This window comes from Pseudorca crassidens, chromosome 17 (assembly GCF_039906515.1).
Source record: "Pseudorca crassidens isolate mPseCra1 chromosome 17, mPseCra1.hap1, whole genome shotgun sequence".
Lineage (NCBI taxonomy): Eukaryota > Metazoa > Chordata > Mammalia > Artiodactyla > Delphinidae > Pseudorca > Pseudorca crassidens.
Window position 1 is genome coordinate 62,861,682 of NC_090312.1, and position 27,517 is coordinate 62,889,198.

The window sequence follows — 27,517 nt, forward strand, 5'->3', positions numbered from 1 at the left end:
GGAGCTCGGCATGATTATCATCATCACTTTACAAAGAAAGAAATGTAGAGTTAGAGAAATTAAATGTCTTGTCTAATATCACACAGTTGGTATGTAATGAACTCAGTAGTAAAGGTGAGTTCTTTTTACTCTAAATCCTGTGTTCTTTCTGAGATACTATGCAATTATGGATTTACTTGTAGAAGGTATTAAATTTTTCATAGAACCAGGGTTCTAATGGAACATTTTAAAATTGAACACTATTTTGCTTGAAAATCGGACAACTTATAGGAAGCGTTTCATAGAGTATGAGAAGCTACACCGTCATAAAGAATTTTGACTTTGACAATGAGGGTGTTTTAAGCTAATACTATGAAAATGGCCATGCTGATAAGTAGGTAGGAAGGTTGAGAGGATAAAATTCAACTTTCCCTCAGTTTTGTTCATCTGCAGAAGAGATGACAATGATGATCAAATCTCTCAATGTTTAGGTCTCTTACAAAAGTCACAGTTTACAACTATTCTTTTTGAGGCTGTGAACTTCATGCCGCCAATGACCTGTGTTTATAAAGAGGTCAGAAAACCACTTTTTCATGATTTGGTATGGATGCCTTGTGCTGTTTAGGGCGAATGACAATATCAGTGGTCTCCAAACTGGGGCTCTTAACAATATACATGATTTGGCCCTTCCGCAGAATTAAGAGGTCACTGGAGCCTAAATTGTGAGTTGCTTTTAAGAATTCTTTTAATTCTGAGTCTGTGGTTCTCTCTCTCTATGTTCGCTATTGATCCATTTTTGAGGACACTAATATTATCAATAAAGCATATATTCAAAGATTTTCAAACTATTATGTTTTTTTATCTAGTGAGTAAATATAGAGAACCCAGACCTGATTTTTCCCATCATATAAGTTAATATCATAATGCATATTCTGAAAACCAGATATTTAGGGGAAAATGCTTTTTTCTTTCAGCTACTGTTTACTGTATAATAACCACCCCTTACTTCAAGACTTAGTGCTTTATTTAATTTTGATATGCCCTGGGGTGTTCTAGGACACTATCAAGCACTCATTCTTTGCTCCAGGGCTTTTTAAATTACCTGCCCGTAAACCTCTTTGTGCAGCTGCATTCAGTTCCCATGGCAACCTACTTGATGTCAATATATGTTTGAGCATATTCAGGTCACTTGAAAACCAAAAGATGTGCCTAAAAATGTGATAAATAAAGCAAATGCAAAGTGGATGTTTGAACATTATTATTTATTTATTGTTAGATTTACAGAATATAAAAGAAAAATAATCAATTGACAGCAGGCTTTAAGATGTCTGCAGAGGTCTGGGCTCAGGTTTACAAGCCTAGAATGAGAAAATAGATTTTTGATCTCGGAGATGACTAATAGTTGAGTCAGCTGCTGATGGAATAAGAAAAGCTCTAGTTGTCCATGACATATTGAGTTTGTCAGACTCTTTGTGATGAGTTATGATCAATAAACCAAAAGGCAGAGGGATGAAGAACGAGGCTGAGCTCTGTTACCTGAGGCTTTGGAGACCACAAGAGGTAAAGTCTCTATTTCTGCACTGGTACTTGACAATGGGGTATTCCATAAGGAAGATCTTCTGAGGGCACTTTGGTTTGGGTGAGCAGAGGGCACTCGTACCTAGAGCTGGAGTCACTGCAGATACTGAGACGAAAGGCCCATTTAGAATATACCTTTATACACATCTACACACGTTTACACATTGATACAAGAATTCCTTTAATCCCTCCAGAGCTTTTTATTTTTAATCAAGGGATAATATACATACAGTGATAGGCACATGTGATAAGTGTAGTTCGGGGATTTTTGACAAATGCCTCTACCCATGAACTCATCACCTCAAACAAGATATAGAACTTTTCCCTTGTTCCAGAAAATTCGCTCATGCTCCTTTCCAGTAAATGACCTCCTTCCAGAGGCATAGATTAGTTTTACCTCTTCTAGAACTCCATCTAAGTGAACTCATATAGTGTTTATCTTTTAGAAGTCCTTTTTTTAATCTTAGCAAAAAGTTTTGAGATTCATCTATGCTGTTCTGTGTGTGAGCAGTTTGCCCCATTTAATTGCTGAGTAGTATTTCATTGTATGGATCTACCAAAATTTGATGACTTACTCTTCTGATGAAGGACATTTGGGTTGTTTCAAGTTCGAGGTTAACATTAATAAGGTTGCTAAGTGGCATTTGTGTGCTGATATTTGTGTGGAAATGTGCTTTGGTTTCTCCTTCACCCAAGTGCAGTTGCCAAGCCATAGAAATGTTATACTACATGTTTAACTTCATAAGATACTGCCAAACAGTTTTCCAAAATGACTGTACTATGTTACATTCTCAATGGCAATATTTGAGGCTTCTGAATGCTTCACATCCTCGTCAATATCAAGTGTGTCATTCCTTTTAAATTTAGCCGCAATTACAGGTGTCTAGTGATGTCTTTGTGGTTTTCATTTGCATTTTTCTGATGACCAATGATATTGAGTACTTTTTTGAGTACTCATTGGTCATCTGCATGCTTTCCTTTGTGAGTCGTCTGTTGATTTACAATTTTTGTTCAATTTTTTGCTCCATTTAATTGGCTTTTTGTTTGCTCTTTTAAAAATAAAATTGTAGGGGTTCTTTACATATCCTGCATACAGAACACTTTTTTTTTTTTTTTTTTTTCGGTACACAGGCCTCTCACTGTTGTGGCCTCTCCCGTTGCGGAGCACAGGCTCCGGACGCGCAGGCTCAGCGGCCATGGCTCACGGGCCCAGCCGCTCCGCGGCATGTGGGATCTTCCCGGACTGGGGCACGAACCCGTGTCCCCTGCATTGACAGGAGGACTCTCAACCACTGCGCCACCAGGGAAGCCACAGAACACTTTTTCATATATATATGTTGTGAATACTTTCTTCCAGTCTGTGTTTTGTCTACTCATTTTCTTGACAGTGTCTTTTAATGAATGTGTGATTAAGTTTTGAGAAAGTCCAATTTATCGACGTTTACGTTTTTTTGTTGGCAACTTCTGTGCCCTATTTAAGAAATCTTTTCCTGCTTGTGAAGACATTCTCCTATATTGTCTTCTAGAATAACACTTTCCATTAGAACTTCTATTTGCCTTTTCCAATATCATAACCTTTAGCTACCTTGGTTGTTAAGCATTTGAAATATGGCTGCTGTGGCTGAGAAATCAAACTTTAAATTTCACTTAATCTTAAGCAGTTGAATTTAATTATATATGGTCACATGTGGTTAATGGCTATTGTATTGTACAATAGCACCATGTGACATGTGGGATCTTAGTTCCCTGACCAGGGACCGAACCTGTACCCCCCTGCATTGGAAGTGCAGAGTCTTAACCACTGGACCGCCAGGGAAGTCCCTAAAGCTTTAAAGTTTTAACTTTTATATTTATATCTACAATTCATCTCAAATTATTATATTGTTAATTTCATTATTTGAGATAGTGGCAGAAAATCATTTTTCTCTTCATTTGTTTACTCAATTGTTCTACTATCATTGAATTGCATTACCAAAAACAATTGACTCTCTACATATCAATCTATTTCTAAACCCTCTATTCTGTTCCATTGATTTATTTGTCTGTCTTTATACTCAAATATAACGTTGACTTGATTACTGTAGGTTTATATCTATGTCTTAGAATCTAGTAGTATTAAGTTCATCAAAATTTTTTTTTTTAATGTTGAGCCTTCTTTTAATTTATTTATTTTTATTTTTGGCTGTGTTGGGTCTTCGTTTCTGTGCAAGGGCTTTCTCTAGTTGTGGCAAGCGGGGGCCACTCTTTGTCGCGGTGCGTGGGCCTCTCACTGTCGTGGCCTCTCTTGTTGCGGAGCACAGGCTCCAGACGTGCAGGCTCAGTAGTTGCTCTGCGGCATGTGGGATGTTCCCAGACCAGGGCTCGAACCTGTGTCCCCTGCATTAATAGGCAGATTCTCAACCACTGCACCACCAGGGAAGCCCTCAAAATTTTTTTTAAGGTTGTTCGGCTTTTCGAGTCTTTTGCATTTTTATGTAAATTTTAGAATCAACTTTTCAATTTCTAAAATAAATCGTTGCAGAATTTTGACTGGGGAAGTATGCATCCATAGATGTTTTTAAAAAAGCCCTGATGTATGGTGACAGATATTAACTAGACTTATTGTGGTGATTATTTCACAATATATACAAACATCGGATCATTATATTGTACACCTGAAACTAATATAATGTCATATGTCAGTTATACCTCAATAAAACAAAAAACTTTTAAGAAATACTTTTTGTTATAGACTCCATTTCAATTGCTCAGTTCACCATTTTGTAATCAATCAGATATGAAATAAAATTCTCAAGGTCACAGGGAGGCCTAGATTTTTAACCTAGACTTTTCTGGTTCCTTGATTTGCACTTTTGGTAGTATTTTTACTTGCCAACTTATAAAGACATAATTTGTTGAAAATAATTGATTTTCTCAGAAGAGTAGTTTCAAGGGAATATATATGTATATATATACATATAAATGTACATAAATGCCAGTTATCACTATTCTTAAGATAGCTATAATTTTGTCCCACATCCCTCTCCCCTATATAGCAGCACAATTTCATATCCTATTACACTATTGCACAGGGACAATTCATGATTTTTAGTTCTCTTCCTTATACTTATATGGAATCATACATTATTACCTTCTATTTCGCAACTTTCTCTCCTGAGTTGGGGAAGGGATTATCTAACTTGCCTCATTCCCACTCACCTCTAAAGAACCCACACACTTACATACACATACGCTCACACACACACACGCGCGTGCGCACACACACACACACACAAATTAGATTTCATCAACATTTAAAACGTTTTCTTCTCAAAAGACACTGTTAAGAAAATAAAAAGGTAAACCACAGAATGGAACAAAGACTCTTATTTAGAATATACAAAGAACACATAACTGCTTATTAATGAGTATCAACATCCTGATAAACAGAAGGATTTGATAAACAAAAAGAAAAAGATTTGAACATTTTGCTATAGAATATGTGTACATGTTATATATATGATAAATATATACATCTATTCTGTAGTATATATATATATAAATAAATTATAAATATATATATTTATATATATATAAATTTATAAATATATATTTATATATATATTATATATAAATATATATATAAATAAATAAATATATATAAATTCTCTGAGATGTATATATATATGTAAAATAATAATAAACACTTAAAAATGCTCAACTTTACTCATTAGGGAAATGCAGATTAAAACCATAAGGAATTACAAGTACACTTTGATTAAAATATCTAAAAATTAAAAAGATTGACAATACCAAGTGTTGAGGTGGATATGGAACAACTTGAACTCTCATACAATGTTGGTGGGAATACAAAATGATACAACTGTTTTGGAAAACAGGTTGGCAGTTTTTTAAAAAGTAAACATACACTCAGCCATTCTATACCTATGTATTTACCTGAGAGAAATTCATACAACCATTCAAAACTTGTACCTAACTATTCATAGCAGCTTTATTTGTAATAGACAAAAAGTGGACACCATCCTAATGTCCACCAATATGTGAAGGGATAAACATACTGTGGCATATCCACATATTTCCCCCTAAAGTGATTTCATGACCTACAGTTAAAAAGACACAAACTTATATGACGTGGTCAAAATAAAGCCAAAGGTAACACGTTAAGTTTGGGATAGCGCTCCTGCAGTTGGCCTCGTATGCTCCTGCAGCCTGGCAAACTCCTACACTGTATTTGAGATGCTGCTTTGGCATCTCTCTTTGGCCATATTCCCACTCCTTGATCCCATAACAAAGTTTATTACTGCCTGCTTTGGATGACTATTATGGAGTCCATTTATTAAATTAAGTGACTGATAATTTTGTAACAAAGACTATATCTTATTCATCTTTGCTTCCATTTCTTAAACTACAAGGATACATAGATAAAGGTATGAATGCTTATAGAAAAGGTGCCCCAAATATTCTCTAGGTGGGTGTACGGCCATATGTAACTGAGCTGCCCCTTCTGGGCTCCTTAGATGGACTAAGTTTCACTCAAGTTTTGCAGGAAAGTCGTGGATTTTACTTTTAAAAAAGATTTTTGAGAATATAAGAGATTGTTTCCCTGTTACCTGACAAAATTCTGTGTAGTTCAGAGCAATAAAGAATTCTGAAGTGCAAGAGTAGCCTTGCATAAAATCCAAGGTGATAAATGTCATTAAAAAACCAACTTGCTTTTCTAGCCTGGCCTTGTGGGCTATGTCTTGTCAACATATGCTGTGAAATTAAGAGCTTTGGTTCTTCCTAGTAGTACAGTGGGCCACTGTCAATACTTAGCTTAATAATTTAACTTTTAACCTATTGGCTGTTTGAGAGTCTGATGAAAATTAAAGAGACTTTTCATAGCAAAAAATTTACCTAAATACATCCACAAGTTTATGTATAATATCAGGGACTTGACTTTTCTATAAACCATTATGATAAAAATTCTGCACCAGATATTAACAGGATAATATCTCACCAGGATAATCTTAAATGATGCCTTTTACAATCTCCTTGATGAAAGACTTCTGAATCTTTTCTATCTTTTTCATTCCTACCACCTCCTCCAGAGTTCAGAATTTAATAACGTCTCTCCTGAAGAGTAACAATAGCCATGTAACTAGGCTCCCCATTTCTATCTCCTTCTCTCTAATCCATGCTGCACACTCTTACTAAGTTGTCTTTCTGAAGAGCCCATCTCTTCACGACTCCATTTCCACTAATCTTCGAGATAAAGTTCAAATATATCAGAAAGCACTTGAGCACCTGAGTTTTGCCTTAGTCCCTTGCTTTCTATCTCCCGCCACTCTCCATCTTGACACTTGTCTCTAGCCGTATCAATCCTCCTAGAGCATAAATGATATAAGCAAGCTGCTGCCTCCCTCTATAGTATACTTGCTTCCTTCCCTGGTCCCCAATCAACCTCCAGCCCTGTCAGTGGCTAACCCTGTTAATCTTTTAAAAATTAGTTCTGTTATTGAGAGCATTAACTGAGCTATCCTCAGCCATCTTTAGCTAAGACAGTGGTAATTCTCTTGTTATCTCAGAGCCTGTATCTACCCTCCTGTACTTATCCCTCTGGGATTAATCACTGATTTTCTTGTCTGTCTCTCTGACCAGACCTTAGATTGATTTAGGGCGAGAATCCTGTCCTAGCACTCGAGTGCCTAATGCCGAGGTCTTTGAATGAATGAATATATTTTGCCTTTTGCTCTCCTTAGAATGGGTTTAAAAGAGGGCAGCCCCCTGAGCCCTTGGTCCAGGAACACTGGGTGAACTTGCTGGGGAGGTTTTCCTGCATCGAGGAGGCCAGCTTTGCATGACTCAGCGTCTGATCACCTTTGCTTCAGATCCTTCTAGCTTCTGCAGTACATGAGAGGCGTGACCTATATGTAGACTTTATAATTCTTTTAAAAAAATATTTTATAAAATTTTATTTTATTTTTATATAGCAGGTTCTTATTAGTTATCTATTTTATGCATATTTGGTGTATATATGTCAACCCCAATCTCCCAATCCTATAATTCTTAACTTAAGAATTAAGCTTAAATATGTAATAGGAGGGGAACTTGTCCTAGTGTAGGGAAACATCACTTTTCAGAAGTCCAAGATAATAAAAATGAAGAATTGAAGAAGCAAAGTTGCTGACAATAACGGCTCAGAAAGTAGGACAATTTAGAGAAAGTTTCTTAGAAGAAAAGGGCATTCAGTGACCCTGGAATTTTCTACTTTTCTCAAAGAGCTCCTTATGTGAAAATGACACTTTTGAATCTTTTTGACCATCTCAAGGATATTCCCTGGTGACCATTAATCTTCCAATCACCACTACAGACACCAAGCCCAAGGGTGAGAGAGGCAAGGGTCCCCAGTGAATATTCAGTAGCTGAATGCCTTTAAAAATTTAATCTCAAGTTCACTCTTGCATTCATTCAGGCTTTCCTCCTCTGAGAAATGATTTTTTAAACCCTTACTCTTTGCCAAATCTCAGGCTAGGCTCTGGGGATTTAGATATAATCAAGTGTCAATCTGCCACAGAGTTTGTTTCTTCCATTTATTTTTAGTGTGGCTGAAAAAAGCATAAAATCCACCTTTCCAACAATTTCCAAGAGTACAGATCAATACTGTCAACCATATGCACATTGTTGTGTAACAGAGCCCTGGGCGCCACCCTGCCCACCATCCTGCATGACTGAAACTCTACACCCACCACACAGCTACTCCTTATCTGCCCCCTCCCCCCAGCCCCTGGTACACCTTCTGCTTTCTGTTTCTACAAGTTTGATTACTTTAAATACCTCATGTAAGTGGAATCATGCAGTATTTGTCCTTCTGTGACTGGCTTATTTCACTTAGCATAATGTCCTCCAGGTTTGTCCACATAGCGTATGGCAGGATTTCCTTCTTTTTTAAGGTTGAATAATAACCCATTGCAGGCATACACTATGTTTTCTTCATTCATCCATTGATGGACATTTAGATTCTTCTACATTTTGCTTTTTGTGAATAATGCTTTAATAACCGTATGTGTGCAAACATCTCTGAGATCCTGTTTTCAATTCTTTTGGATATGTACCTCAAAGTGAAATTGATGAATCATACAGTAATTCTATTTTTAATTTTTTTAGGACCCTCCATATTACTTTCCATAATGGCTGCACCATTTGACATTCCCACCAACAGTGAACAAGGGTTCCAGTTTCTCCACATTATTGCCACCATTTATAATCCTTCTTTTTTCATAATAGTCATCCTGACAGGTATGAGCTGATATCTCATTGTGATTTTGATTTGCATTTTTCTGATGATTAGTGATGTTGAGAGTATTTTCATATGCTTGATGGCATTTCTTTGTGCATGAAACATATTTCAGTATTTCATATGCTCAACTAATTTTTACCACAACTCTATGAGGTAGATGCTTTTATTATTTCTGCTTTTTAGGTAAAAACCTGAGGCACAGAGAAGTTAAATAATATATTATCGTTTTTTCAGTTATACATATATTTATATATTCTTTTTCAGATTCTTTTCCATTATAGGTTATTACAAGATATTGAACACAGTTCCTTGTGCTATACAGTAAGTCCTTGTTGATTATCTATCTTTTATATATAGTAGTGTGTATTTGTTAATCCCAAACTCCTAATTTATCCCTCTCCCCTCCTTTCCCCTTTGGTAACCATAAGTTTGTTTTCAATGTCTGCAAGTCTATTTCTGTTTTGTAAATAAACTCATTTGTATCATTTTTTAAGATACCTCATATAAGTGATATATGATATTTGTCTTTCTCTGTCTGACTTACTTCACTTACTGTGATAATCTCTAGGTCCACCCATGTTGCTGCAAATGGCATTATTATTATTTTTAATGGCTGAGTAATAGTCCATTGTGTATATATACCACATCTTCTTTATCCATTCATATGTCAATAAACATTTAGGTTGCTTCCATGTCTTGGCTATTGGAAACAGTGTTGCTATGATAGTTTCTTAATTTAAAGAGAGTTTTCCTTATTATGGAAACATTGTGACCACAATGGATTTATGTAAATTGTGCTGCTGTGAACATTGGGGTGCATGTATCTTTTCAAGTTAGAGTTTCCATTTTTTCTGGATATATGCCCAGGAGTGGGATTGCTGGATCATATGATAAATCTATTTTTAGCTTTTTAAGGACCCTCCATACTGTTCTCCATAGTGGCTGCACCAATTTACATTCCCACCAATGGTGTAGGAGAGTTCCCTTTTCTCCACACCCTCTCTAGTATTTATTATTTGCAAACTTTTTGATGATGGCCATTGTGACTGGTGTGAGATGATATCTCATTGTAGTTTTTTTTTTTTTTTTGGTACATGGGCCTCTCACTGTTGTGACCTCTCCCATTGCAGAGCACAGGCTCCGGACGTGCAGGCTCAGCGGCCATGGCTCACGGGCCCAGCCGCTCCGCGGCATGTGGGATCTTCCCAGACCAGGGCACAAACCCGTGTCCCCTGCATCGGCAGGCGGACTCTCAACCACTGCGCCACCAGGGAAGCCCTCATTGTAGTTTTGATTTGCATTTCTTTAATAATTAGTGATGTTGAGCAGTAATAGAATCTAAAACTTTCTTGTACTTTTACTTTTCCATAATGTATAGATTCTTCTTCTGAAGACCTTTTTAGGCACAGATATCTCTGCAGAAAGGATAAGGATCACTGAGCATTAGGAAAGTAAGGATGCACACTACTGATCTCTTGATTTATGGAATGATTACAATGCATATTGTTTTGATTTATGGAAAGAGATATAATTCCATATTCTTCATGAAGCAGAAGAGAATTTGAATCTCTGAAATATGCAAGGTCTTGAAGCTAGGTATCGGCTTCAAGGTCAGCTAGGCCATATCACCCATGCCCCCATGCTTGTGGACATTCTTGGTGTGGTCATTTTATCTACAGGAAAGGATGCAAGAGCACACTCATGGCTACTCCAACTCCTGGTCCCAACTTCGACCATCACCCATCTCTCTGTTTTGTTTGAACTCAATCACATTATCTTGATACAGGTCTGCATAGTGAGCATTAATTCTTTAGTCAAGAGGGACCCATGAGTCTTGGACCTCGTAGATGGCTCTTGAGGTGCAAATCTTTTCAGTAAATTTCAAGAAACAGAACCCACTTTTAAATTTCTTTCATGTGGGCCTTATTCTAAGTCAGATACCAAGCCAGACAGTCCCGCGATAGAATTGTAAAATTTGGTCTCTTAAAGAGTTAATCATCTATGGGAAAAATAACATTACAGCTTGATCTTGTCTCAGTAAACATGCATATATTTATATTTGTGAATAAAAAAAATGTGGAAGAACTTACAATAAGGTATTAGTGGTTATTCCTGACTGTAGGAATAAAGTCATCTGATCTTCTTACTGTGGTATCTGTTATCTTTAACTTTCTACTCTGCATACAGATACTTGCTACATAATAAAAGTTTATTTTTTTAAATTAATTTTTATTGGGGTATAGTTGATTTATAATGTGTTAGTTTCAGGTGTACAGCAAAGTGAATCAGCCATACATATACATATATCCACTCTTTTTAAGATTCTTTTCCCATATAGGCCACCAGAAGTTTACTTTTAATAAAAATAATCTACTGGAGATAGAAATCAACATAGTGAAATGTGAGCATAAGGTCAGAGCAGGTGAGCAGCCTCATCACCTACGTGCCATCCTATTGCCCTCAGGTTCTTTACGTTCCCAGCAATGGGAATGAACTGGTCTTGGAGGAGTGCTAAGTGGCTTTAGCTGGGAGACCTCAAAGCCCTGGAGCCAGGGGTTATGGTATAGACTCTACCTGGTAGTTTAGGGACTGAAAGGGAATGTGTCTGGAGATTTAGTTGTTGAGGGGCAGGTTTTCACAGGGAGAGTGTTGGCTCACTACCTGAGCTCCCTGGGTGAAATCCGACACTGGCTCCCTAACGGAGGGCAAGAGAGACTGAAGAAAGAGGTAAGCCACTCCAGATGGGTAGGAGGTAGTTTTAATAAGCAAGGGAACTGAAGTTCGAGGCTTGTCTGGGACAATCATGAGGTGAGTAGATCTCTGCACCTACCCACCAGAACTGTAATAGTTTATATGGAGACCATTAACAGGGTTCAGTCACTGTCCAATTCAGGTGGCCTCAACACATCATTCTCTCAAGGCTGCGTCCTTAAGTGGCTCCTAGCAGGGGGACAGTGGGCCAGTCGTACATTATAAGTACAGGGGAAGGAGTAAGGAGCCTTTGATCGTTCAGGTCCAGTTCGAGGTTCAACCGGTGTCACACCCTCTTGATGACCTCCTCTAACAGAGAGATAAGTGGGAATAGTTAGGTTGCATGAACAAAGTGGTTAACATTCACTGGTGCCTAATTCATGTTTAAGCTCTGACTCTCAGCTGCTCTCTGATCACTTAATTCTTGATTTTTTGGGGTGTTATTCCTATACATTATGATGAGCCTCGGAGACCACAAAGTGCATCTTGCATCTCTTTATATCCATCGCTCAGAACAGAGTTTTGTTTTTCATTGTTCAAAACATGCTGCTTTTGGTTTGGTTTCATTTTGATCTCCCTTTCTATGCAGTGCCAGTACAAGGGCCATTCACAGGCAAATAAAATGTTTTCCCTTTGGAGATAACACAAGTTGGTTAATTAGACTCTTTACATGTCTCCTTTAATCTCCTTGATCTGTAATACTTGGTGTAGAATTGCATAAAAGTTTTCAAAGAAGAGTCTCTACTCACTGCCCTGATTTCCTGAACTCCCATTTACTTTGTACTCTTTTGCATCTGGTTTCCATCACAGCCACTCCATTGAAACTGTTCTCATAAGGTCACCAATGACCAAGTAATTACCAAACTAAAGTGGTATTTTTGGTGTTTTGTTACTCTGCATCTTTGTTTCAACGGACACTGTCTTGTAAACTACTCTCTTGGCTTGTAAAATCCCACGTGCTCCTTATAATGTAGCTACTCTTTGCAGACTTCTCTTCTTCCTCCACAGTCTCTCAGAAATGTTGTGGAGACTCTTTCCACTTTTCATATTCTTCCTGACTAATCCATTGCAATTTCCTCCTAAACTTTGTTGATCGCCAAATTTATATCTTATACCCCAAATATGTCTAATGAAATTTAAACTTGCCTATCTAATTGCTGCGTGTATATATATCCTCCTACCTGTCCAAAAGTCACTTAAACTTCAGTATTCCTGAACTGAACTTATATCTGTGGCCACTTTCTGTATCCTCTATGTCACCTGGAGGCAATCACCTAGGTAGTCACCTAAGCTAAAACCCTTATTTTTATCTTCTCCCTTTCTTATCTTTCACATTCAATTATGTAATCCTGTCCATTTTTTTCTCCTAAATATTTCTTGAATTTGTTCCCTATGCTCTATTCCAGCTACCACTACCTTATTTATCTCTTATTACTCTTAACACTTATCACTCATCACCTCTGACCTGGTTTGAGATGGTCTTTAAACCAATCTATTCTCCACATTGGGATCACCCACATGTAACATGTAGCTCTTCAGCTTAATGCTCCTTAAAGGGGATCATTACCAATAGGATAATGTCCAACTTTCCTACATGATACATCTCTTCATGATCTGACTTTTGACTTCTTGTGATCTGACTTTTACCTACATCTCCAGCTACAAATATTACTAATTTCCTTGTTATGATTTCTCTTTGGTGGTATGAATTTGCCTGAAGTCTCCTAATCTGCTATGCTCTTTTTCCTTTTAAAGCTTTTATTCATATTGCAGTGGAGAGAGGTGACAAACCCTTAATTTGGAAAGTAATTGGAGAGCAAAAGACTCTTGAGATGAAATAGTTTATTTTCTTGGTCTTGACAAATAATATGAGTGGTGGAGTGATCTAGAACCACAATTCTTAAATGTTAAAGTGTGTATAAAATACCTGGAAGTCTTATTAAAATTCAGACTCTGATTCCATAAGTCTGGGATGAAGCTTGCAGTCTGCATCTCTAACAACATTCAGGTGGTGCTGGTGGTCCCGGCCCATGGACCACACTGAGGAGTAAGGCTCTGGAGCCCCAATGTTCAGTATGGCAGCCCTTAGCCAGGTATGACTACTTAAACTAAAATTAAATACAATTTAAAATAAATTCTTCAGTTGACATTAGTTACAGTGCAAGTGCTCAATAGCCACATGTGAGTAGTGTCTATCATACTGGACATTTCCATCAATGTGGAAAGTTCTACTGGACAGGATTGCTATAGAGAAAATAGCACTGCACTATATGGTAGAAGATCTGTGCCCAGTTCTCTGTTCTATAACTTACTAGATTTATCAACATTGGACTTCATATCTATAAACCTCAATATCCTGATCTAAAAAATGGAAATAATAATGACAACCTCCTCAGAGGGTTTGGAAAACTTAAAATAGTTAGCAAAAGTGATTGACATGTTATACTCGATAAATCATATTACCTAGTGGTTAAAAGCATGTTTCAATTATGGAGCCAGACAACGTAAATTAGCAAATTGATATGTTGATACTACCACTTATTGGCTCTGTGGTCTTAGTCAAGTTACTTAATGTCTCTGTGTTTCAATGTCATCATCTGTAAAATGAGTATTATAATAGTAATGGTCTGTGGAATTTTTAAGAGGATTGAATACCTAAATATATGTAAAGCTCCTAGAACATAGTAAGAACTCAATGAATATCAATAGGAAAAAAGCAATAATTAGTTCAGAATATAATGAATGTTCTTGACATTCATCTAGACAGTTTAGAATAGGGATTCTTAACCTAGAGTATTTATCAGTGAACTTCAGAGAAACTTGGTACTCTGAATTTAAATGAATTTAAATGCATATGTGTTATGTGCATTTTTTTCCCAACATTCATCCATTCCTTGATCTGAGACCAAGAAAAAAAGGAAGGATTATTTAGAAGAACTTTTATTCCCAAGAGAGTCCTTTATCCAATGGCGACACGCTCTCAGCAACTCACTCTCCCTGATGATTTTTTTGACAGCAGAATTTATACTTGGAGTTTGGGTTCTCAGGAATATAAGAAATTTATTTTCCCAGAAATTAAACATTTCATTTCAGCTCTCTGAGCGTCAATTTCTTCATCTGTAAACTGCGGGTGCTGGACTGGATAATCATTGAATAACACTGGAAATCTAACATATGTTATCCTAAGACAAATGGAGTGCTGTTAGTAAAATGGCCACTCTGTCAAGGACCTTGGACAGATTTAAAATGAAAGCTTGACTAATATATCTTTATCAAATCTCTTAATCTTTAAACAGGAAATCCAGAGCAAGGAGCTTTAAACATAGCAGATCTCTGAGCAGGGTAGCACTGTTTGCTGCGTTGCAACCTCCCAGGCTGGAGAGTGCAAATAGAAAACTGCAGGATAGCTGAACAGTTGCAGGAGGAACCAGAACGAGGCAGCTCAGTTTTTTTTCTGCAGAAGGAACCCTTTAAGATACAATAAAGCATTGCCTAGACAGTGCAGCAGAGTTTTGGGCGTGGGCAAAAACCTCTGTCAGCCACACTGTGAGTATACAATAAATTGAAATGTGACATCCGTTTTAGAACAAATAAATTTGGTCCAAGATTTATGGTAAACAGAGACAACTCTGCCTTAAATATTTACACGTATGTGACTTTAATTATTTTATCGCAGAATATTTGTACATAGCCACAACCTTTGTTTCTGAGCCCAAAGATCTATAAAGTATGTTATTTTTTAAAAGATAAGTTTAAATAGAAAATTGCTTGAATCTAAGTCCTTAGTCATTTTGTTGAAAAATTAAATATTTCAGTTTATTCTCTTTTTCTTTATACCAGTATATGCCCAAATCATCTTTTTTCCATCTCACAATATGCTTCCTTAAGAGATCATTTTTTTGTTCCTGCTAACAGCTCTAAATGTTTGAAAGTAAAAGTCATCACATTGTAACGATGCAGAGAATCTAATGATTTTCTAATCCAGATGAAATTCATAAACCACATATTATCTAGCAGTCTCATTGTGGCAGCATATTTATACATAAATTTGAAGAAAAAGAAGGAAAATTTCTGCCTTGGAATCTTTCTGTTTATCTAGTTTATTTAGAATCACTCTCACGTTCACATCATGATTTTATTCTCAGCTAATATTATTGACCCAAATATTTCCAAGTGACAGATTGTTCTGTCTCAGATATGAAATGCAAACTGTCATATTTCCTGTTGACTGAGTCAGAAGTCACACAAAATCTTTTCTGAAACTCTTATTAAGACTATAGTTGTCATTCATCTCTGTCTTGTATGCAGTGTCTTTGCCTTTCACTTGACCTCTATCCTTGTTAAATTCAGGATCTCAGTTTTTTCTCAATATCACTAATAATATCTTTAGCTTATTAGTAAATTTCAACCATTAGCCAACCACAGGGCCAGAGTAAACAGAGGATGTGTGCAGTTACCTGATGCCTTAAGAGCAGCTCATATTTCTCCAGAGTTTCTAAGGTGAAAATGAGAAAAGGTGAAGTCAGTCCTTAACACCATAAGGAGTACACAGAACTAAGACGGTCTCAAATAAAAAAAAATGGGTACCAGTTATTTTGGTTAATTTTGTTCCCTTGCTTCTACCTGGAGAATGGGTCAGTGGAAGGAAGGAGTTGCCTCCAAAGACCATGGAAAGTTTTCTAAGTAGAATCCAAAGTAATTTTACTTTCCCCGTATCTAGAAACTCATAACCATCCCCCACTCTTCCCTCCAGCAGTATATATAGCACTTTTCTTTCCTGCCCACACAGAACTTTGTGTTTTACTGAGTAGGTAGTATTTTAAATATCAATAGAACTGATACCACAGAACAACTTTCATAAAATAATGCAGAGAAGGTAGTCTTTTGTGTTCTTAATGATGACAGGATTGTACTGATAAAAGAAGTGAAATGTATTTAAATTAACTGCTTTAGAAGACATATTTTTACCATACTACCTGCCAAACAAAATTCCCAGCCACAGAAGTAAATATTCTGTCTTAATCTCTGGCTTGGGTGCCTATATAAATCAAATAAACTGCAATTTCTAGTGCCCCAATTAATCATACAATGTTTATATTCTCTAGAACTGTGCAATTGGATATGGTTGCCACTGGTCACATGTGGCTCTTTCCACTAATTAAAATTAAATTAAAAATTCAATACCCCAGTCACACAAAACACTTTAAGTGTTCAACAGCCACACGTGACTAGTGGCTACCAAATTGTACTTTTCAGATATAGAAAATTTCCATCCTTGCAGAAAGTTCATTGGAGGGAACTGTTCTGGTATGTATGTTCCAGGTGTTCTCAACACCCAGAAACCTCTAAATACAGCCCTGCCTGCCCCTTACTGAGAAAATCAGGAGCCTCATCTTTTGGCTCTCCTTCTTCTAAATTCATGGTAACCTCTCTATTCATGGAGTTCTACCTCCACCCATCTTCCAGCCCCTTCATTTTCATCAAGAAGAACTCTCATATTTAACAAGACTGACCTCTTAATTCCACACAAAATACGCTTATTCTTAGCAATCTTTAATCTCCCCACCCCGCCCTTATATAGCATTTTGTAGTAGACATTACCAGAGGGGGACATGAAGTGATGCAGATGTACCTCTATCAATTCAGCATTGCATAGATCCTAACAAATATAGCCAGAATAATGAAGATCAAGACATGACAATTTAAGGATTGCATGCTGAGCAACTGGGGAAGAAGAAACAAGAAGTGTTTGCAGTAAGCACAGCAGCTCTGATTCACTTAAATGGACCCAGCATGGGTCAGCTTGGGACATAGATCAGCACAGGACTGGAAAGCAGATCAAAACAATGACTCAGAACAAGAGTGGTGAGAAGGAACCAGAATACAAATAGGCTCAGATTCAGTAGTGGATGGTGGCTAGTTACAATGGATGAACAGAGAATAAATGAAGACAGTTCAATCCATAATGCAGCTTAATTCTACTCAAGTAAGTACTTTCCTCTCTTTTTAAAATAAAATCTCAAATAGAAAATTCTGTAGTTTCTTGAGTGCAAAAATACTATCAAGCTCCTCATTCTGTTATTTTCATTGCTCTTTCCAAGGAGGAGAGATACTAGTTTGAGAGTCATATAGAAGATGGAATCCCTGAAATAGAACCCAGATGACTTAGGAAAACTGGCTGCTGCCTGTACCCAGCCCAGTTTGCCAGAGTTCTCTTCTCTTGGATTTCAGGGGAAAGTTCCACCCCCAAACTGCTGTTTTGAACAATTCACAATAGATTGGTTTAAACAAGACACATGATTGTGTTAACATTGAAATAAAAATGCTATTACGGTGGTGTTATGACCAGGGAAGCCCAAAGTATATGAATTCTTCCCAGGATATAGTGATGCCACCTCACCAGGTCTCTGAGAGAAATACTTGGCAAAGAAAGTCAGCATAACAATAAATTGTTAGGTGGAACATTCACCTGAAATCCGAATGGTGGGCGTGGCAAGCCTGAATCCTGGGTCAGCAGGAGTTAGCCAGTCGCCAGGGACTACTGAGATGGGCCTGGAGGCTGAGGCTGCAGGGACCACCTGGCACTGGGGTGGGGCGGGAGCCTGGGTCCTTGGGAGCCTGCCTGGAGCCTGGTGATACTGGGATGGGGACCCTGGGTTCGTGGGAGCTGCCCTGAGCTTGGGACCACAGGAATGGCTCCCTGGGGGAGACAGTCAGGGCTGGTGTGGGCCTGGTGCTGGGTCCCTGATGAAGGTTGGTACTCCCTTCACTTTCCTTCTCTCCACAGGGAGGGTTTCTGTGGGCTGCCTGGTGTTGGGAGAGGAGTGACAGGGGAGTACTGTGCAATTGCCTTTCCTACCGTCTTCAATGCGTCTTTTCTTACTTCTGTGCTTCACCCTGGTGTTCTAATCCTTCAGCTGAAATTCTTAGCTCTTATAAAGTTATTTTTGTGAGTGGATAGTTGTTCAAACTGATGTTTCTGCGAGGAGATGCACACTAGAAATCCCTATAATTCCATCTTGTTGATGTCACTCCACCCCCACCATTTATTTCAGTCATCCTAATTTGTGTATAGTCATTTCTCACTATGGTTTTAATTTTTGCATTTTCCTAATGGCTAATGATGATGAACATCTTTTTGCATGCTTATTTGCCATTCGTCTTGTCATTTTTGATGAAACGTCTGTTCATGTCTTTTGCCCATTTTTCTAATTGAAAAATCTTTTTGATGTTGAGTTTTAAGAGTCATTTATGTAATCTAGACACAAGGGTTTTTTTTTTTTTTTTGGTCAGATATGTGGATTGCAAATGTTTTCTTCTAGTCTGTAGCTTATCTTCTCATCCTCTTAACATCTGTCAACCAAAAGGACCACAAACTGTAAAAAGGAAAATAGGCAGTGTATTTCATCTTTGAATTGCAATTTGAAGATCACAGATTCTTGGAGGAACCCAGAATAGTATTCCACTGGAAGAAAATGGGCAGGGGTTTTTATAGGAAAAAGTGGGGAGTTAATGCAGGCTTATACCAAGTGTTTACCAAGAATTGGATTGGAGGGTAAAATTATTCTATCCATATGATTGGCTTATGGAACGCATCTCATTTACTGCTAGGGAAAGGTATATTTTCTTTAGTCCAGAAAAATTCCAGTTGTCAACCTTGTTCTTTCTTTTTAGCAACTCAGCAACTGTTAAATTGCAGTTTTAATTTAGAATGTCCAGCAAAAGTCCAGTATGGGCAGCATAACATGGAGGTCCTCAGGTCATGTCTCAGTCATTCCTAACATAGTTCTTTTTACACATCCATTTGCTAAAAGGTGTATCCTTCCTACACTGAATTTACTTGAACTTGTGTCCAAATTCAATTAGATATATTTGTGTGGGTCTATTTCTGGGTTTTCTGCTCTGTTCCATTGATCTACACCTCTTCACACTGTCTTGGCTACTGTAGCTATGTAAGTCAGTCATCTGGTAGAATGATTTCACCAACTTCATTCTTTTTCAAAAGTGTTTTAGTTATTCTAGTCCCTTTGCCTTTCCATATAAATTTTATAGTAAATTTTTTTATACATACAAAGATCTTGGGATTTTATAGAATTTGCATTAAACCTATATATCAATTTGGGGAGAATTTACATCTTCCAACCTATGAACACAATATGTCCATTTATTTAGATCATCTTTGATTTCTTGCATCAGTATATTATAATTTTCAGCCTGCAGATCTGGTACATTTTTCTTGTTTTTAGGCTTTACTTAAGAATTTCATTTGGGGGAATTATTGTAAATGGCATTATATTTTAAATTTTGGTCTCCACAAATTTGTTGCTTGCATATAGACATATGATTGATATGTGTGTGTTGATTTTGCATTCTGTGACCCTGATGAACTTACTTAATTTTAGGAACTATTTTTCCTTTTTTTGTAGATACATAAGTATTTTCTACATAGACAATCATGTCACCTGCCAAAGATATTTTTATTTCCCCCTTCTTTCCTTCCTTCCTTCCTTCTTTCTTTCTTTCTTTCTTTCTTTCTTTCTTTCTTTCTTTCTTTCTTTCTTTCTTTCTTTCTCTCTCTTTCTTTCTTTCTTCTTTTCTTTTTTTAAAACATCTTTATTGGAGCATAATTGCTTTACATTGTTGTGTTAGTTTCTGCTGTTTAACAAAGTGAATCAGCTAGAGGTATACATATAACCTCATATCCCCTTCCTCTTGCGTATCCCTCCCACCCTCCCTATCCCACCCCTCTAGGTGAACACAAAGCACAGAGCTGATCTCCCTGTGCTATGTGGCTGCTTCCCACTACCTATTTTACATCTGGTAGTGTATATATGTCCATGCCACTCTCTCACTTCGTCCCAGCTTTCCTTCCCCCTCCCCATGTCCTCAAGTCCATTCTCTACATCTGTGTCTTTATTTCTGTCCTGCCCCTAGGTTCTTCAGAACAATTTTTTTTTTACGTCCCATATATATGTGTTAGCATAGGTATTTGTTTTTCTCTTTCTGACTTACTTCACTCTGTATGAAAGACTCTAGGTCCATCCACCTCACTACAAATAACTCAATTTTGTTTCTTTTTATGGCTGAGTAATTGTCCATTGTATATATATGCCACATCTTCTTTATCCATTCATCCATCGATGGACACTTAGGTTGCTTCCATTGTAAATAGAGCTGCACTGAACGTTGTGGTACATGACCCTTTTTTTTTTTTTTTTTTAATTTTATTTATTTATTTATTTACCCTTGGCTGTGTTGGGTCTCCGTTTCTGTGCGAGGGCTCTCTCCAGTTGTGGCGAGCGGGGGCCACTCTTCATAGCGGTGCGCGGGCCTCTCACTGTCGCGGCCTCTCTTGTTGCAGAGCACAAGCTCCAGTCGCGCAGGCTCAGTAGTTGTGGCTCACAGGCCCAGCTGCTCCGCGGCATGCGGGACCCTCCCAGACCAGGGCCCGAACCCGTGTCCCCCGCACCGGCAGGCAGAGTCTCAACCACTGCGCCACCAGGGAAGCCCACATGACCCTTTTTGAATTATGGTTTTCTCAGGGTATATGCCCAGTAGTGGGATTGCTGGGTCATATGGTAGTTCTATTTTTAATTTTTTAAGGAACATCCATACTGTTCTCCATAGTGGCTGTATCAAATTACATTCCCACCAATAGGGCAAGAGGGTTCCCTTTTCTCCACACCACCCCCAGCATTTATTGTTTGTAGATTTTTGTATGATGGCCATTCTGATTGGATTGTGGTGATACCTCACTGTAGTTTTGATTTGCATTTCTCTAATGATTAGTGATGTTGAACATCCTATTATGTGTTTGTTGGCAATCTGTATATCTTCTTTGGAGAAATGTCTATTTAGGTCTTCTGCCCAGTTTTGGATTGGGTTGTTTGTTATTTTGATATTGAGCTACATGGCTGTTTGTAAATTTTGGAGATTAATCCTTTGTCAGGTGCTTCATTTGCAAATATATTCTCTCATTCTGAGGGTTGTCTTTTTGTCCTGTTTATGTTTTCCTTTTCTGTGCAAAAGCTCTTAAGTTTAATTAGGTTCAATTTGTTTATTTTTGTTTTTATTTCCATTTTTCTAGGAGGTGGGTCAAAAAGGATCTTACTGTGATTTATGTCATAGAGTGTTTTGTCTATGTTCTCATATAAGAGTTTTATAGTGTCTGGCCTTACATTTAGGTCTTTAATCCATTTTGAGTTTATTTTTGTGTATGGTGTTAGGGAGTGTTCTAATTTCATTCTTTTATATGTAGCTGTCCAGTTTTCCCAGCACCACTTGCTGAAGAGACTGTCTTTTCTCCATTGTATATCCTTGCCTCCTTTGTCATAGATTAGTTGACCATAGGTGCATGGGTTTATCTCTGGGCTTTCTATCCTGTTCCATTGATCTATAATTCTGTTTTTGTGCCTGTACTTTATGGTCTTGATTACTGCAGCTTCGTACAGTAAGTTTTGTACAGTACAGCTTTGTACAGTAAGCTTTGTACAGCTTTGTACAGTAAGCTTACAGATTACTGTAAGCTTTGTACAGTAGTTTTGTACAGAAGTCAGGGAGTCTGATTTCTCCAGCTCCATTTTTTTCCCTCAAGACTTCTTTGGCTATTCAGGGTCTTTCATGTCTCCATATAAATTTTAAGATATTTTGTTCTAGTTCTGTAAAAAATGCCATGGGTAGTTTGATAGATATTGCATTGAACCTGTAGATTGCTTTGGGTGGTAGAGTCATTTTCACATGTTGATTCTTCAAATCCAAGAACATGGTATATCTCTCCATCTGTTTGTATCCTCTTTAATTTATTTCATCAGTATCTTATAGTTTTCTGCATACAGGTCTTTTGTCTCCTTAGGTAGGTTTATTCCTAGGTATTTTATTCTTTTTGTTACAATGGTAAATGGGAGTGTTTCCTTAATTTCTTTTTCAGATTTTTCATTAGTGTATAGGAATTCAAGAGATTTCTGTGTGTTAATTTTGTACCCCTGCTACTTTACCAGATTCATTGATTAGCTCTAGTAATTTTCTGGTAGCATCTTTACTATTCTCTATGTATAATATCATCAAACTTTGTCATCTGCAAACAGTGACAGCTTTACTTCTTCTTTTCCAATTTGGATTCCTTTTATTTCTTTTTCTTCTCTGATTGCTGTGGCTAAAACTTCCAAAGCTATGTTGAATAATAGTGATGAGAGTGCACACACTTGTCTTGTTCCTGATATTAGAGGAAATGGTTTCAGTTTTGCACCATTGAAATGATGTTGGCTGTGGGTTTGTCATATATGGCCTTTATTATCTTGAGGTAAGTTCCCTCTATGCCTACTTTCTGGAGAGTTTTTACCAGAAATGGGTGTTGAATTTTGTCAAAAGCTTTTTTTGCATCTGCTGAGTTGATCATATGGTTTTTATCCTTCAGTTTATTAATATGGTGTATAACATTGATTGATTTTCATATATTGATGAATCCTTGCATTCCTGGGATAAACCCCACTTGATTATGGTGTATGATCCTTTTAATGTGTTGCTGGATTCTGTTTGCTAGTATTTTGTTGAGAATTTTTGCCTGTATGTTCATCAGTGATATTGGTCTGTGGTTTTCTTTTTTGTGACATCTTTGTCTGGTTTTCGTATCAGGGTGATGGTGGCCTTGTAGAATGAGTTTGGGATGTTCCTCCCTCTGCTATATTTTGGAAGAGTTTGAGACGGATAGGCCTTAGCTTTTCTCTAAATATTTAATGGAATTTACCCGTGAAGCCATCTGGTCCTGGGCTTTTGTTTGTTGGAAGATTTTGATCACAGTCTCAATTTCAGTGCTTGTGATTGGTCTGCTCATATTTTCTATTTCTTTCTGGTTCAGTCTCAGAAAGTTGTGCTTCTCTCAGAAATTGTCCATTTCTTCCAAGTTTTCCATTTTATTGGCATATAGTTGCTTGTAGTAATCTCTCATGATCCTTTTTATTTCTGCAGTGTCAGTTGTTACTTCTCCTTTTTCATTTCTAATTCTGTGATTTGAATCTTCTCCCTTTTTTTCTTGATGAGTCTGGCTAATGGTTTATCAGTTTTGTTTATCTTCTCAAAGAATCAGCTTTTAGTTTTATTGATCTTTGCTATCATTTCCTTCACTTGTTTTTCATTTCTTTCTGCTCTGATCTTTATGATTTCTTTACTTCTGATAATTTTGGGGTTTTTTGTTCTTCTTTCTCTAATTGCTTTAAGTGTAAGGTTAGGTTGTTTATTTTAGATTTTTCTTGTTTCTTGATGTAGGATTGTACTGCTATAAACTTCCCTCTTAGAACTGCTTTTGCTGCATTCCATAGGTTTTGGGTCATCGTGTTTTCATTTTCATTTGTTTCTAGGTTTTTGTTTTGATTTCCTCTTTGATTTCTTCAGTGATCTCTTGGTTATTAGTAGCGTATTATTAACCTATGTGTTTGTATTTTTTACAGAATTTTTCCTGTAATTGATATCTAGTCTCATAGCGTTGTGGTCGGAAAAGATACTTGATACAATTTCAGTTTTCTTAAATTTACCAAAGCTTGATTTGTGACCCAAGATATGATCTGTCCTGGAGAAAGTTCCATAAGCACTTGAGAAGAAAGTGTATTCTGTTGGTTTTGGATGGAATGTCCTATAAATATCAATTAAGTCCATCTTGTTTAATGTGTCATTTAAAGCTTGTGTTTCCTTTTTTATTTTCATTTTAGATGATCTGTCCATTGGTGAAAGTGGGGTGTTAAAGTCCCCTACTATGATTGTGTAAATACTGTTCCATTGATCTATATTTGATCTAAAATATTGATCTAAAATCCCCTATAATTCAAATGTTGGTGTGTTTAATGTTGTCCCACAGGTCTCTGAGACTGTCCTCAATTCTTTTCATTCTTTTTTCTTTATTCTGCTCACAGTAGCTATTTCTAGTATTTATCTTCCAGGTCACTTACCCGTTCTTCTGCCTCAGTTATTCTGTTATTGATTCCTTGTAGAGAATTTTTAATTTTATTTATTTTGTTGTTCATCTTTGTTTGTTTGCTCTTTAGTTCTTCTAGGTCCTTTTTAAATGTTTCTTCTGTTTTCTCCATTCTATTTCCAAGATTCTGGATCATCTTTACTATCATTACTCTGAATTCTTTTTCAGGTAGACTGCTAGTTCCTCTTCATTTATTTGGTCTGGTGGGTTTTTACCTTCACCTGCTGTGTATTTCCGTGTCTTCTCATTTGCTTAACTTACTGTGTTTGGGGTCTCCTTTTCACAGGCTGCAGGTTCATAGTTCCCATTGTTTTTGGTGTCTGCTCCCAGTGGGTAAGGTTGGTTCAGTAGGTTGTGTAGACTTCCTTTTGGAGGGGACTGGTGCCTGTGTTCTGGTGGATGAGACTGAATCTTGTCTTTCTGGTTGGCAGGACCACATCCAGTAGCGTGTTTTGGTGTGTATGTGAACTTATTATGATTTTAGCCAGCCTCTCTGCTAATGGGTGGGGTTGTGTTCCTGTCTTGCTAGTTGTTTGACATGGGGTTTCCAGCACTGGAGCTTGCTGGTCATTGAGTGGAGCTGGGTCTTAGTGTTGAGATGGAGATCTCTGGGAGAGCTCTTGCCAATTGATATTACGTGGGGCCTGGAGGTCTCTGGTGGTCCAATGTCCTGAACTCAGCTCTCCCACCTCAGAGACTTAGGCCTGACACCCAGCCGGAGCACCAAGATCCTGTCAGCCACATGGGTGTGGCATGCACCTAACACTTGAGAGAGCAGAAGTGTTTAAAGTCAGAAGAACTGGGTGAAGTGATGCTTCAGTCTCTTGCTGGTTGGGGAACCCAGGCACAGCCCAAATCTCCCTGAGCCTGTTTCTCACCTCCACTCAGCCCGGGGCTGTTTCAACGTTGTCAGGGTTCCGCCTGTCGCTCGGGGCTGGTGCACCTCCTTCCCAGTGTCCGGCCCTGAGTTGACCTGGAGAGATGCCGGCTTTTTACATTTTGTCTTCCTCCTGACTGAGGATGAAACTGGTCGAAGTGGTGCTACCGTCGGATCTTTTCAACCTGCCCCTGTGGTGTCTTGGGCCACCACATCCACTAACAAAGACTCTCAGGGTGCGGGGTCCGAGTCACTGGCATGGGCTGTGGAAGGCTGTGGGCTCCAGAGTGGGAGCACAGAGACTGCAACCATTGTATTTCTTCTTTTCCAATCTTTAGGCCTTTTATTTGGGAAAGAGTAATTTTGCTCCATAAGGCAAAACAATCTATTCGAGACCCTTTTCATAACAGCTACTCCTGGAAGACAATGTCTATCTAGACATTATTCATATAGCTTGGTTGATTGGAAAGAAATTCAACCTTTTTTTTTTTTTTTTTTTTTTTTTTTACTGCTTTAAGAGAAAAAACAATTTCTATGAACAACTTGAATTGAAAGACACATGTCATTTGCTTCTTCTCACATATTTGTGAGTGCAGATTTCTTACTCCTTCAAAGAGGAGCTCCACCGTGAGTACTGGCCTACCCTGGCTGCAGGCTCTGAAGACTTCACCCAATCCCTGAATTTGTCCTTCACTAATGAGTGCCAGGCTACCCTCAGACGAATGTCTAGAGCTGAGATTAAGACTGTTTTGCTGTACTGGATACTTGCTGAGCTTCTTTTATGAAAATTTCTCTGATCCTCACATTCAGAATTATTCCATCTTTTGTGAGTTCCCACAAAAAGATGCCCTTTTGAGAGCATTTTATTATGTCCTTCCTCTCTCTCTCTTTGCCTATTGAGGTGGATAATTCTGTTCTAACCCTCACTCTTTTCACTGAGGCCATAAGATAGGGTTTTGTGTCATTTCTTGTTTGTTTTCAAACTCCTGCTGAGACAGGAGCTTGCCTTAAATCTCACTTTCCTTGACTGAGTCCATATACCTTGTTAAGCCCTTTTTATTCCCTTTCCCTCATCGATGAAACCACTGGCTTATATCATAAAAAACAGGTGAAAATAACTCCCCTGAAACCAAGACCATTTTTCTCATCTACCTATCATGCCTACCAGATTCTTGAAGCATTGCCTCCACTGTAAGATTGAGACCTTGGAAAGGTAAACTAAACCATATTTCCTCAATAGAGACAGTAATTTGGATGAGTTGACTCTCTTTTTAGAAACTAATCTGTCTTGATATTTGCATATTTTCTACCTCCTTATAGTTGGCCTTTGACATCTCATCCTATCTCATAAAGGAACAACAAGGAAGAGAATATCTTTGCCTTTTTTTTTTTTTAGATTTCTAGGGTTATGGTGGTTCATTCTCCACACTCTATTAAGGCAAAAATTTATTTAAACTAACCAAAATTTATTTAAACTAAATTTATTTAGCCCCCACCCCCACCCCGGATGTGAAGTCTCAAGTAATTTCAGATGCTCACTAGCTGGATGGAAATATAATTATATACCCTACTATGTACCCATCAATGTGATGTGTAAGCAAAGAGATGTATAAGACATCTCTTGTACAGTTACAGTCCTCTCAGGGTATATAATCTGACTGAGGACACAACAGGCACAAACAAACACACAATTCATCCTGGCTCTGTGATAAAATTAGCTGTGATTCATGACCTCAAGATAGCTTCTTTATAGTTAGCTTTTCCAGAATTTTTTTTTGGGGGGGTGGTTAGTTTTCTAATCCATAACTTCTTTGCTCCAATTTGCTCTGTTGTATGTACCAAATAGGTCACTTCTTCAACTTGACATATTCTAGTCTCTATAAGCAAGCAGGCCTTGAGAGATGTTGGGATTGCACTGCCAGTCAGGATCTTTTTATTGGCTTCTGTGTTGCTCATGACCAGCCTGTGAATCATTTTACCTAAAAAACTGAGATGAAAATTGACTGCTCTGTGGAGTTCCCTAATGCTTTACCACACATCACGTGCAAGTGGGTTAGCTACAGAAAAGTTGGTTGTGTAGAAGGTCATT

General features: G+C 37.7%; 1 long non-coding RNA gene across 1 annotated transcript in view; it reads left to right on the forward strand.

The window, feature by feature from the left end:
- Positions 1-17,440: 17,440 nt before the first annotated feature.
- The window catches only part of LOC137210764 (uncharacterized), a 64,331-nt gene continuing 54,254 nt past the window's right edge, over positions 17,441-27,517 (forward strand). The window contains exon 1 of the long non-coding RNA XR_010936704.1: positions 17,441-17,573. This is a non-coding gene — a long non-coding RNA (uncharacterized lncRNA). The remainder of the gene's footprint in view (positions 17,574-27,517) is intronic.